Genomic DNA, 14,889 nt, shown 5'->3' on the forward strand with positions numbered 1-14,889 from the left:
CATGAATTTAGGAAGCTTAGAAAATGAATAAGCATGAATTTAAGACAACAACTGAATTCAATTGAATTTCATGGAGAGAAACAAGATAAATAATAGGGGGCAAAACTAAAGCGCAAGGTATTATGAGATGTTTGAGGCCGTAAATAAATTAAAAAAATAAAATATATATATATATATATATATATATATGTATATATATACACACGCACACACACACACATATATCATCATCATCATCATCATCATCATCATCGTTTAACGTCCGCTTTCCATGCTAGCATGGGTTGGACGATTTGACTGAGGACTGGTGAAACCGGATGGCAACACCAGGCTCCAGTCTGATTATATATATATTATTTATTATTATATTATATATGTATATAAAATCTGTATATCCTGGTTTGGTTTTTAGAACACACTATATCCTTGTGCATTGTAAAAGCTGGCTTAAAGGCTTGGCATTAGAAAGGCATCTGGCTGCAAAACACTCCTTCAAAAAATACTACCTACCTACCCTCACACACATACACCAACACACGGTGTATAAAGTAATACATGACATTTCTATTATTAGCCACTGAATTAGAGTACCAACAGAGTGTGGGTTACGAATAGATAAATATATAAAGCCATATCTATGGGTATTTAATCTCAATGTGGGATTAAATTATGTCCACAAACGATTTTACAGCAGATTTGAATGCAGATCAAAATTTCATTGTTGCTTAGCGACCCACAAGATACAGTAATCATCGCTAGGTTTTTAACCTTGTATTGCAATGTAAATAAGCAGTGCCTGGCACAGTTCCGTTTATATTTTAACAAGTAGACTTCCATTTGTTACTTCACTTTAGGAGTAAGAAGAGAGTAAACTTTGACGAATCTTTAAATAGCAGTGGAATTGGTAAATTCAAACCTCAAAAAGAAATTATTCAGCTGATGACTCATCCAACCCATGCCAGCACGGAAAGTGGACACATAAGTGATGATGATGATGATGATGATGAATAATGCCAGATAGGAGATAGAATTTTATCAAAAAATACAAATTATCAAAGATACTTTGTATAAATTTTCCATAAACATTCTTGTGTATTTTCACTGGAAATTCCGTTATCTGGATTACAATAATTTCAGTCAACATATCAATGGAAATTGGTTGTGCTGATCATTATTTTGTAATATCAAACCTGTGATTCAATCTCTTTTGCATGACCAACATACTTAGCACTGCAAATTCAGTTAATTACATTTTTGTCTTTGGACTTCTCCATGTGTGAAGTTCTTTATCAATTACAAAGCTTTCTTTATTTCTCTAGTTATTTTATTTGCAAGTGTAGTCCTTCAATCTCTCTTCCAATTAGAACTTACAAATGTGGTTGTTGGCAGAACTAGTAGAGAGCCAGAAAAGAATAAAAATACTTTGTGGTAGCGGCTTATGTTTCCTTTACATTCTAAGTTCAAATCCCACTAAAGCTGAAACTTAGCATTTTTCCATCCTCCTCAGCCTCATAAAATATAATAAATACCAATGAAAGAACTACAGTCAGTAACTGATTACATTCTTGTAGCCTGTACTTACGCATGACCACAACCCAATAAAAGAAACCAGTAAAAGATCAAACGAATTCTATTAAATCTAACATAAACATTACTCTCTCTTTTTCACATGAAAACCAAGAATTTCTTTTGTTTTTCTAAAACCAAAGTCTTTTTTAACTTCTCCTTTTTATCACATATTGATTGCAGCGCACACTATAATTTCACAGCAAATCTTAATTGGAAGGGAAACTGTAGGACCACCCCCTCAAATAAATAAATAAATAAAGTCTTGTAAATCAATAATAAAATTCACGTGTGGAAAAGTCCAGAGACACATAATAACATAATTGAGATTGAATTCCCAATCCTAAGCTTGTTGGTCATGCAAAAAGATTGAATCACGGGTTTAATGGAATAATGATCAGCACAGCTAGTTTCCATTGATCTGCCGAGTGAAATTATTGTAATCCAGATAAAAGAATTTCCAGTGAGAATACACTCCAGCCATGTCTTAAAAGATTTACAAAGAATAATGTAAAACAACAGGTAAGCTGGTTATTCTGATCAGGTGACAGTCACACGTTTGATCCATATCGGGAGACAGTTTCCTGCTTATTCAGATTAATGATGTATATATCATTATCACTTAACATCCGTTTTCCCTATTCTCTCTCTCTCTCTCTATGTGTGTGTGTATGTGTGTGTATACATCATCTTCATTATCATTTATCATTCATTTTCCATGCTATATATTCCTTAGTCAAGGTAGCCTTGTCGTCTGACTTTATGGTTTAGTGCTTAAAATATCTCTTCCATGCATGTGACTTCGATATGGAATAGATTGAAGAATGCTTAAAATTAAGTGGGAGACAGGAGTTTACAAAGTGGCTTAGGATCAGAAAATAGAAGACAAAATGAAAGACAAAGGATTTAAGGGAGAGACAGACGGAGAGTATGTGCATGGGTGTGTAGAAAGTAATGGCGATGACAGAGTTATTGACAAGTGGCGAGACATTCATAATTTCCAAAGCTTAGTGCTGTGATGGTCTTTTATCATTTTGGTATCATTACCAAAAGTACCAGTACAATAATGGAGCTGAATCAATTGATATATATATGTGTGTGTATATACATATAACACCTGTTTCTCTCCTATCATAATTTCTTTTTCCTCTGGTCTATATCCACCTCAGTTGAGAGGTCTTATTTTGCAGGTACCTGGTGACTTCACTGGTGCTGGTGCTACGTAAAAAACACCCAGTACATTGAGCTGTAGAGACCATGCCAAAGCAGACATAGAACCTGGCACAGCCCTCTGGCGTATTTGATCTTGTCAAACCATTCAACTCATGCCAGCATGGCAAAAAGGATGTTAAATGAAAATGGGGAGAGATACACACACACACACACACACACACACACACACACACATTAACTCCTCGACAAAATTGGCTTGATGTCTTGTAATCAATATATATCAGAAATACAATCAGAAACACAAGGAATAAAAGAGGAAATTAATGCAAATCAAAACGACTTGTAAACTAATTATTCTATTAAACCTATGTTGTAATTTGAATTGTTTATTTCTCTGTTGGTGGAGCAGGGTTAATCAGGCAGAAAATCAATCTGTTGCCCCAAGGCAACAGATGTTCTGCTTTTTAGATCCTGCATCTAGCAAAATTAAATGTCGTATAAAAGACGTAGGTTTTAGGAGATTAGATTGTCTAAAAAAACTCATACCACCCATGTAGAGGTAACACAGGCTAGCAATGTTGATTCAATAACATTTATATAGTTGGACTTATGTGTATGTTTACATGGGTTGGCTGGGTATAAAATGCAAATTTCTTGGTCATGTTACCTTGAGCAAATAGAGATGCTACAGAATAGTAAAAACTTTTTAGTTTCACAGGAAAGAAAGCTACGTCACTAGTGTTGGTTCCATGATAAAATGCACTCTGTACCCCACATTCTGTAAAGAGGTTGGAAAACAAATGGAAACAACATAGTCTCTAGAGGACCCTTTAGTCCTGTTTAGCACATGATAATTCTTTTATTTTTAGTGCTGGTGCCATGACAAGATGCAACCACCCAAACATCATCATTATTCAACATCACCTTTTCAATGCTAGCATAGAGGTTGGACAGTTTAACATGAAATGATGAGCCAGAGAACTGCACTAAGCTTCAATGTCTGTTTTGGTTGGATGCCCTTCCCAAAGCCAACCACTTCACAGCATGTACTGGGTATTTTTTTTTTTTCATGGTACCAGTACTAGTGAGATTACCAAGTACCTGCAATGCAAGACTCTTCAACTGAGTTGGGTATGATGTTGAGGGTTAAGAAAGTAATAAGAGGGTCGGGAGCAGGTGTCTTGCCGAAGAGATGAATACAAGGCTCCCCCATATGGAAAGAGAGTGACGTGAGGTCAAGGTAGAAGGAAAATATATAAAGGAGAGAATAGAGGAACTCAGTGCTTTTTCTTTAAGAAAACTATATTGTGTTTTACTATTTACATTATACAAAATATTCTTGAAATGCTATATTTCTCGTAGTTTATTTGATGAAACTAATTTGTTTCAAAAATCTGCAGCAGGCCAAGTCAATAGGATATTAGCCTTACCAAGCAAAAGGTCAATGATTGTCATCCTGTCACCAATGTTGAGCTTCAAGGCTTAAACACTTAAATCTCGCAGTCTACTTAGTTGTAAACAGATATGATGATAGGTGAATCTCACACAGCTCTAAGCTTTGTCAGCATTCCCTCTATAATTTATGCGTTTTCCACTGACACCAGCAGCTTTTATGAGCCTGGAAATTTCCATGCAAGAGAAGCCTAGTATATCTTTCCTAGTACTTCTCCATGAAGAGTAAATCATCAGTGTCGTCCCAACAACACAATTAATTGCCATCAGAACTAAGAATCATCATAAAACATTTTACTAACAACAAAATGTTTAAAATTAACATAGAAACAATAACAATAATAATAGCTTCTGACTTGTTACAAATTGGAACAAAAACTTGTGACTGTTTTAATTCATTTGATCAAAACAATGTTATAGAAAAATGTATGCAAATAGAAAGGCCTCCTCCAAGGAGGCTAATTAATGATCTTAACAATAATATTGATTAATATATAGTCGAAATTAGCATAATTAAATGATAATTAACATAAATTACATTAATAAAATACAAATGATAATTATTTAGAAAACGTCATATGTAATTTTTTTTTTTGCTAAAAAGATTACTGAAGTGATTTTAGTCTGGTTATAAACACAACAGTATTGGAATTTGCAATTTACAATAACGAGAGAGAGAGAGAGAGAGAGAGAGAGAGAGAGAGAGAGAGAGAGTAAATGAGTGATTTGGGCATGGAGGAGAAAGTAAATAAGAGAGCTTGATTTCCAGTTTAAAACCAGTTTACTTTAGATTACTAAAATCCTCAAGAAAAGCAATGACATTTGTTTTCTTTATAAACTTAATGCCTTGTGTTTATCTAATGAAAGAAAAAAATATATATGTAGATAGACAGGCAAGCAAGGCTGCATGGTCAAGAAGTTCATTTTACAACCATGCAAGGCCAGGATCAGTCCCATTGCGTAACACCTTAGGCAAGTGTCTTCAATTACAATCCCAGGTTAACCAGTCCCCAGCAACTGACAGAAACTTTATGGAAACCCTTCATGTGTGTGTGCGTGTTTGTCTGTTTCTGTATTTTGCAGTTTGACTAGGTTGGTTTGTTTACATCCTGCAACTTACTGAAATAAAATTAAGTACTGGTATTGATAAGATCGATTAAACCCCTTCAAATGGTGCCCCAGCATGGCTGCAGCCTAATGACTGGAACAAAAGCTTAAAATAATAAATGTTCAAAATTCTGCCCACATGTTTCTTTGATGTAGTGATATGAGAGTGCTTTTTATTGTGGCACACATGTATAGAGACTGATCTTGTTGGGGGTAGGATGGAGAAAATATGATGAATTAATAGTGGAAGGTACCTATTGTATAGGCCAGATCAAGACTTTGAAGAGAATAAAATCAGAGATGAAAACACATGGAACAAAATGCAATCATGAACCAAGGAGGGGAGTCACTACATGGTCACTTGACTTGCCAGAAATAGCAACCAAATTTCCTTCATATCACACCATACTGTCACTATCAGAAAAGAACCACATGTGATCCTAGATACATTGACAAAGACCAAAAAAAAAAAAAAAAGAAAACAAGATGGTCATGGTTGGAGCGTCCTTGACCATAGATCTGTTCAATTGGAGCTAATCTGGAGTAACACAACAAAAATGGGTACAACAGGTGCCTTTTTATTCCCGACTCGACATATTATATGAGCAGAGAAAAGCAGATGTTGAAACAATTCCATTGCTGTTGATGCATTGAAACCATAGAACACTTTTGAAATGAAAGAACAGCAAAATGAATTAGCCTTAAACAAGTTAGTTGATTACAAAAATGCCGGAAATGATACTATATTTATCACCCTAATGTCATTGGCTTCCAATAAACCTAACAAGAATCTAACAACAGATTTGTTTATAATAGAAAACCTTGTCTGCAACAACAACAACAAAATGAATATATAAACAAATAAAGTAAATCAATGATGTCCTAGGGTACAACTTTGTAAAGAACCAGATACCTGATTAGAACCATTAGCAGTAATACCATTCATTAACCATGTTAGATTACACAGCTGTCAGCCACAAGCAAGTCGGTCTGAATAGAATGTATCATACTTTTGCTAACTGCTTTTCAAGCCTACATCGTTGTGGGCAGACAGTCACTCTCTCGATTTCCTCCCACCCTTGGGGCATTAGAACATTCAGAATGTGATAGTAGGAAAGAGAGAGAGAGAGAGAGAGAGAGAGAACTGTATTAGCATTCAGCTAGAACTTATTTTCAACTGAATGGGCTGGAACAGCATGAAATGAAGTGCTTTGCTTAAGGACACAATGCACCACCCGGTCCAGGAATTGAACCCACATCTTTATGGTCATGAGCTGAACACCCCTAACCACTAAGCCATGTGCCTCCACTTATGTTAGATAAACAGCTTTAGTTTTAACCAGTTATATCTTTTATCTGTTACTTGTTTCAGTCATTGGATTGCAGCCATACTGGGGCATCACTTTAGAGAGTTTAGTTGAACAAATTGGTACTTATTTTTTAAGTTTGATACTTATTATATCGATCTCCTTTGCTGAACTGCTAAATCACAGGGTCATAAACAAATGGACACTGTCAAGTGGTGGAAGGACACGGACACACACACACACACACAAAGCAAACTTTCACATAGCTTCTATCAACCAAATTTGCTCACAATACACTGGCTGGCCTGGGGCTATAATAGAAGAACTCAAAACCATATGACTGCAAAGCAAGCTCCGTAACCACTTGGCTGTGCCTGTTGCCATATACAGCAAAGTCTATACAAAATATTCACATCTCCTCGCTTTCCGCTACTAGATGCATGTAGTCATAGAGACTACAAGAATCTTCTCTGCTCTCCCCCTCTTCATAGTAATCCTTTTGTTCCCCAGGATGAAACTGACTCCCCCACCACCACCCCAGTGCTTATAATCCAGCAAACTGTATGGTAGTCTCAACAATGTGCAGATGACATAAAAAAAGTACCCAGCTCATGCTGTAAAATGGCTGGTATTAGGAAAGACATCCAGCTGAAGAAACCAGGCCAAAGCAGACATTGGAGCATGATGCAGTTCTTGGACACTGGATTCTGTCAAGCAGTTAGAGATTGAAATAAACACCGATACTTTCAACTAAAAATCCTATAAAAGTAGTGTCCTAGAATTGTATACACTGATATATAGCTTCACTATTTGTAGTTTCATTTTAACATGTCCCATCAGTATCATAACAGTTGCTAGCACGTCCTTGACAATCAGCTGATCGCAGTTCTCCTCATACTTCTCAGCCAATCAGTTTTCAGTTTCATGTTCTTCACTTAGGAATGCATCATACATGCATATCAGTAGTCCCATATCTATATATACATACACAACATTCTCGGCACACTTCATGCCACACCCACATCACACTATTTTCCTTCATTTCATTAATTCTGATACATACACCCATTTTATACATATATATATATATATATACATATATATGTGTGTGTGTGTGTGTGTGTGTGTGTATAAAATTTCTTTGTCAAATCAATTCCATTATGCACACACAAAGTCAACGGAACTCTTACTTCCCACCAACTACCACTAATCACTACAAACATCAACAGCTAAAACCACCATTGTTAACACCATCACCACTACTACTATGAAATAAAAGAACGAGTATAATAAGTAATGAAGTGAACATTCAGTAACTTTCACAAGGACCATTATTCAGCATAGGCTACAGACTCATGAGAGAGAAAGAGAGAGAGAGAGAGAGAGAGAAAGAAAGAGAGAGAGAGAGAGAGAGAGAGAAAGAGAGAGAGAGAGAGAGAGAAAGAGAGAGAGAGAGAGAGAGAGAGAGATCTTTTACTTGCTTGTTTCAGACATTTGGCTGTGGTCAGGCTGAAGAATTTTTAGTCAAATGAATCAAACCCAGTAATTATTTTTTTAAAGCCTGGTACTTATTCTGTTGGTCTCTTTTTGCCAAACTGCTAAGTAATGGGAAAGTAAACACACTAACACCAGTTGTCAAGCAGTGGTGGGGCACACATCTAATATAATAAATGTGAATGTCAGTGTGTCACACTTTTTCAACTTAACTCCTCGAGGCCGTTGCCCAACATATCAAACTATTTTGGAATCAGACTGACTCCGTGAGTAAATCAAAAGCATTCTGGGCCGAATATGGATCTACAATCCTCAAATTTTGGATTCCTATGTTTTCATTACTGCGATTGTTTTCGGTGATATTTTTTTGACATGAATTTAGCGACGAATATGATCATCATTGGGATATGACTCTGGAGGAAGCAATTGCAACAAATTCTCCAAAACAAGCCAGAGATCTCTTTGCAGATCTTCCCATTCAGAGTTAGTTGCTTAAAAGCTGCCTGATAGGACGGCTTTTAAGCTGGTAGAGAGTGCTAGAGATCAATACAAGAAAGAGTTATAACAAGTGTGAGTAATCACTCAGGATAGGATAAGAGTGAGAGGAAAGACAGAGTAAAGATGAAAAGCATGAAAGAGAATGAAGGGGGAAGAGAATGACTAAGAGAAAACATATAGGGAGAGAGAGACAAAGAAAGCCAGAGAACAGGTCACGTCATGTCTTGGTGTGTAGTGTGTGAACATGGATATTGGTTCTCCATGAAAATAGAGTGGTTTGTTACAAGATGGGACATCATGCTTTCAAACCAATAATCTTGAGCAAATAAAGAATAGAAAAGAGACAATCAAATTTTACAATAACATTAGAGGAATAGTTAGAGAGAGGGAGAAAGAGAGAGCGTGGGGCAGAGGAGGAGTAGAATGATTAGAGGAGAAATGTAAAAATTGTAACAAATGCAGAGACAAGGAAAGACTACATTCATAAGCAAGAAGTAAAGAGAATTTCAGTGAGAAACAGTAAATCACTTAATGGTGATAAAACACAGATCTGTTAGTTCATGGAAAGAACAGCAAGCTCAAGTTTAGCTTAAAAGGGGTTAGAATAAAAAGTTTAAAAAAACAAAAAAAAAAGCATTATGAAGAATAATGTAGATCTTCACTTTAGCAAAAAAGAAACTCTACACAATTGAAAATGTGTTTATCACATTTTCCCATCCATTTTCATTTTCTTTTCTTTTTTGTTTTTCTTAACTCAAAAGTAAAGTGAAACTAGACCCAATGGAATGTTACTTATAGAATTTGGTTTGGGTATCCATTTATAACATGGATTTGTGCCTTTCAATCCATACTGAATATATTGGAACTATGCTTACATTAGAAATTGATATTTAACTATAATATTACATAATGTTAATGCATAGTTACTTTTAAAAAAAAGTAACTCGTTCAAAAACCATGTGTGTGAGTGTGTGGAATCGGAGACACAAGACAACAAGGAGAAGGAAAGCAGGGAAGCAGAAAAAAAAAAAAACATCTCGACCAGACATAGATTTAAAGAAATGCTAGTTGGTATGTATTACAAGGAAAAGGAGCCATGGTGGTGGAATGGAAGTGTGTACGGAGCCATAAAAGCTAAGAGGTAGGAATGGAAAGATTGGAAGAAAATGGGAAAACCAGAAGAGAAGCAAGATGTCACATATACTTAGCAAAGAGAGATGCTGAAAATAAGTTTGCCAATGTTCTGTGATGAGAGGTTGAGAGGTGTTGCAGATTGCAAAACAGTGTACCAGTGCAGACCAAGACACTGTTGGAGAAAAGTGAAAAGTGTATAGAATTGTAGCAGTGCACTTGCCCTCACTAATGCAAAAAGAAAAGAGAAATAAAAGGAATGTACAAAGATGCTGGTAGCAAAGCAAAAGTTAGCAATGAATTTAATGAGGTAGTAGTCTCAGTCCCATCTGGTTTATTATAGTTCTTCAGACAGTAATAGAAAGATTTAAAACTGGCTGCCTATGGAAACTTCCATATGCCAATGACTTAATTCTTATAACCAAATCTGTTGAAGAATTAGAAAAGAAATTCTCAATATCAAAGTAAAGCTTAGAAACAAGAAACCTCAAAGTAAACTTTGCAAATACAAGTTTTAGTTAACAAGAAGACAAAACTTTACAGCCATCTGGGAAATGGCCATGCTCAATATGCAGAAAAGGAGTGGGTAGGAATTACATACCTACAGTGTAACCAATACAAACTATGGGTGCACAGCAGTGCAGAGGTATCACAGGAAGGCTGAGCGAGAATAAGGACCTTGTATTCAATAAATGCACAAAAGTAGTTAGCAGTATGAATTCCTTCAGATGCCTAGCAGGTTCCTTAGGATTCACATTTCCTATTACCTACATGTGATGCAAATGGAGGAGGAGAGCTGGTTCCAAGTGGAAGCATCTTGCAAAATTGGAAGACTGAAGAAGACATGGGAAGAAGTAGTAAAGGCTGATCTTAGGATACTGAACCTCAAGAAGGAGAGAAGAACAAATCATGTAACAACTGGCAAGAAAGAGGCTGTACTGGAGAATGGAAAAAATGGACAAATGACGACGAGAAAAGAAGATAACAATGTGAATTGTTTGTATACATACATGCACATCATTCTGCTTAAAAATGCCTTTATATCTACTCTTCAATCTTAGTATGCCTGCCAATGTATTTATCTGAATTATTTAAAATGACATTTTTTTAATTACTTAGTTCAGATAAGAGTAATAATACCACCCATGATGTAATTAGACCATCCTAGACAGAAGAAGTGGGAAAGAAAATTGGGTGAGATTAGTGTAGTTAATGCTCAATTTGAATTACAACAAGCTTAACCCTTTCGTTACTGTATTTCTATTTTCAGATGCTCTGTGTTTCTTTCAATTACTTTAAATATAACAAAGAATTTAGTAAAACAACTTAGTTATCATTCAGCTCATGTTATGAACATAAATTGTGACTAAGGTTTGGTGGAAGATTTTAATTAAAAACTTATGAAAACAAGACATTTGTACTCAGAACCAGAGGTGGTTTCAGCTGGGTTGGTAATGAAAGGGTTAATGGTTATTAAGGAATGATGATCAGGAAGAGAGTTTCTGATCAACATAGGAGCTCTAGGGAAGAAAGGATTAAGTGAAAATTTTGTAAGGTTACAGAACAATCAGAAATAGTTAGCAGTTAAGTGCAGTTTGTGGTTGTGTAGTGATGCAGATGATGATGGTGGTAATCATCATCAACATTTTAACATCTACTTTCCAAGCTGGCATGGGTTGAGCAGGTTGTCAAAGTCCAAGTAAATTCTTATTTGATGTTACTACTCTCTTAGTTTGGAGGAACATATCTCACTCTATATTCCAGTGATGTATTTTATGAAGCAGTATTTTTAAATAGGTGATAGAGAAGTGAGAGTGATCTAAGAACAAATTGAGATGTTTCTTGTTGCATAACTTGGTCAAAGGAGGAAGGGTGGTGCCACAACCATTTATACGGTGTCCTGGAACAGGTGAGAGGACAATAAGTTATTTTCAGACCAGCAATCTCAACCAAATACTTGTAACAAACTGGACCTCTGTTAAAAGTGCTCAACTACCAGCTGCTGGTATTAAGCAATATGACAGATTGTCTACAACTCAACTAGAAAGACTGATAAACATTACTGATTTCAAATTTTGATACAAGGCCAGCAATTTCACGGAAGGGAGTAAGTAAAATTACATCAACCCCAGTGTTCAAATGGTATTTATTTTATCGACCCTGAAAGGATGAAATGCAAAGCTGACCTCAATGGAGTTTGAACTCAGAACATGAAGACGGACAAAATGCCACAAAACATTTGCCCAGGCTGCTATTGATTCTACCAGCTTGCTGCCTTAAGATTGATGATAAACATCAAAAGAAAAGCACAAATGTTGGGTCTGTGTTGGCAGAAGAACAAAAGACGAATATTCTGAAAGGCAGAAGAAATGAATTTCCACCAACAAAGTGGGTCTGGATTTTGTTTTACATAAACAAGTGCAGAAAATTAAAACAATGATTAACAGCATGGGAAAAACATTTTATAATAATTAAAGTTATTTAATTTCCATAGCTGTCCTCTCCACTTTACACAGGTCAATTACTTAGACAGACAAGTCAATTTTATTGGAGTTAGCACCACAGCAACGTGACATGGAGATCAGGCAATAGAATTGGGTGTTCTGTGGAGATGGACACTGGGGAATGAGTGTTAAATTCATGACTGTAAAGTCTGTTAAACTTTTGAATTTTTTTTTAAATCCAGCATTTCATAGCGCTGAGGGCGAACAGCAAAATGCCTTTAAAGAACACAAACATTTAGATGAGGCAACATAGGAAACTCTTTGGATTGGTCTACTTGCCACAAATGCAGCCACATTTTTGGTTGAAGTTTTTACAACTAGCTAAAATTAGTTCATTTGCTTTACATTTGTTTTTTCCAAGCTAGTAAGAGTTAGACAAGTATATTATTTACAGCCAGATGCCTTTCCTGTTACTAAACCTTACCAGTTTTAGAAAGAATAGATCCCTGTTAAAGCAAAATGTAAACAAACACATATATACACACACCATAAAAACTGAGAGATGTGAAATAAATTGAGGCCTGCCTGATGATGAACCAGGTCACATGCAACTCTTCACAAAAAAGGTTGCCCATGCTTGATCTAGACTATCAGTGAGCCAACTAGGGAGCCTCTACATTGTCAGATGGACAAGGAATAGCATCCATATTTTCAATTCGCACCCTAGTTTTTAAGAAGGATGGACACATTAATAAGACAAAACAAAACTGTCTCAAAGACAATATCCACCAGTTTTATTTTTCTTATGGAAAGTAGTGACCAATATTTTGCTTATATGTCTGTCTAATTCCTGCTATAAATCTATTCTAATAAAAATTTGTGATGCTGGTTACTTCTATGAAGTACCATATGCCAAGAGGGTTCAACTAAATAATGACTTAAGTGGACTTATGAAAACTCTTCAAACTACAAAGTGGTTACAACTGTCTCGAGTATTATTGTCCTAAATACTCACATTTTTAATAACATACCACAATATACATCCACTTAAATCAATACATCACTGTATGAAGCAGGTGTTTAAATAAAGAATTACTGAAGGTGGAAAATGATCAGGTTACAAATTCAATTTGAAAGTGAACAAAAGTTGTACAATTACAACAACAGAAATGACTTGCATGATGCCAGCACTATGTAGGTCTCAATTCGAACAAGCTTTTTTTTGTTTTATTTTATTTTGAAAGTAATAAATTAACTAATTAGTAAAATGGTTGGTGCATGTTATGATGCCCAGTATAAGTTGACAAAAGGGAAGATCTATCATTATTATAATTAAGGCAGCAGGCTGGCAGAATTTTTAGCTTCCTGGATGAAATGCATAGCAGTATTTTGCCCATTGCTACATTCCAAGCCTTTCATGCTTTTGGGAGTCGATAAATTAAGTGCCAGTGAAACACTGGAGTCAAAGTAATCAACTAGTCCCCTCCCCCAAAATTTCAGGTCTTGTGTCTATAGTAGAAAGGATTATTATTACTCAAAATTTAGCCACCACCAGTTAGGAGTTTTTGACCTTACTAAAGCTGTGAGAGTATAATTTTGTCACTATTAAATAAATATCCCAACACAATTCTTTTTTAAAAATACAAAACACTATCTTTCTTAGGGTTGTCATCTAATATTTTTAAAATAATCACCAGTTAGTACATATTGTATTGCCTACATCTGCTGTGAACCTTTCAGCTGTTACAATTCAAATATTGATTCCTTCATTATTATAAACTCACCACTGCTACAGATAACCTATGGGATTGCTATAGAAATTATGCATACTGGAAAGCTTGTAAAAATAGACCAAGCTGGTTCCATATAGAATAGTCTCCAGTGTCACAGCTATCTCCATCAAGATACATAACACTAGAAACAGATTGGTGTCAGAGCTTACTAGGGAGGTTCCATGTTGTAACTGTGAACTGAAATGCAGAAACCAACAGATCTTGATTAACAACTTCTACCCCATCATTTTAACCTTTTTATTGCAGAAATCAAATATACTCATTCAAAATTTCATTACCCTGGAGTGTGGAAAGCATTTTTAATATACCATTCTATCTTTTGTTGAGGAATACTATTTGAAACTATTTTTTGTTGTGAGATGTCAAGTTTATTGAGGCAATGTGACTTGCAGAAAATAACAATATATTTTTGGGTAGATATTTAACACTGTTACAGGAATAAACATGAAATCTAATTTCACAGTTAAAGAGTTAAAATACAGATGGTATTTTAGGGAGAAATTTGGAAATAGGTCAGTTTCTAGTATTGTATAAATGTTATTTTTATTATATCTGAAGATCATTATATTGCTTCAGTCAACCTATTGTTGTCCTGCAAGAGGAAAACAAATTTATCCCTTCTGTTATAGTACAGTACAGAGAAACAGAACGTTATATACACACACATATATATTCAGAGTCCCACAAAGTGAAATCAAATTCACCTATCAGAAGAATTACAGTGGGATTGTTCACCATAAGCAATCCTTGGGGCTTCTTATTACTTGATGTGGTTAGCCATAACCTGGACTATACCTGAGAGTTATATTATGGTACCCACCTGGATAATCTATCCCTGTAAACTCATCATGTGTGTGTGTGTGTGTGTGTGTGTGTGTGTGTGTGTGTGTGTGTGTGTGTGTGTGTGTGTGTGTGTGTGTGTGT

At 35.5% G+C, this 14,889-nt stretch overlaps 1 protein-coding gene across 3 annotated transcripts in view; it reads right to left on the reverse strand.

The window, feature by feature from the left end:
* Positions 1-14,889, reverse strand: part of LOC106881141 (phosphatidylserine decarboxylase proenzyme, mitochondrial) — a 78,591-nt gene that overhangs the window by 31,365 nt on the left and 32,337 nt on the right. The window lies entirely within an intron of this gene.

The sequence above is a fragment of the Octopus bimaculoides genome, chromosome 6 (genome assembly GCF_001194135.2).
Source record: "Octopus bimaculoides isolate UCB-OBI-ISO-001 chromosome 6, ASM119413v2, whole genome shotgun sequence".
In the NCBI taxonomy this organism is placed as follows: Eukaryota; Metazoa; Mollusca; class Cephalopoda; order Octopoda; family Octopodidae; genus Octopus; species Octopus bimaculoides.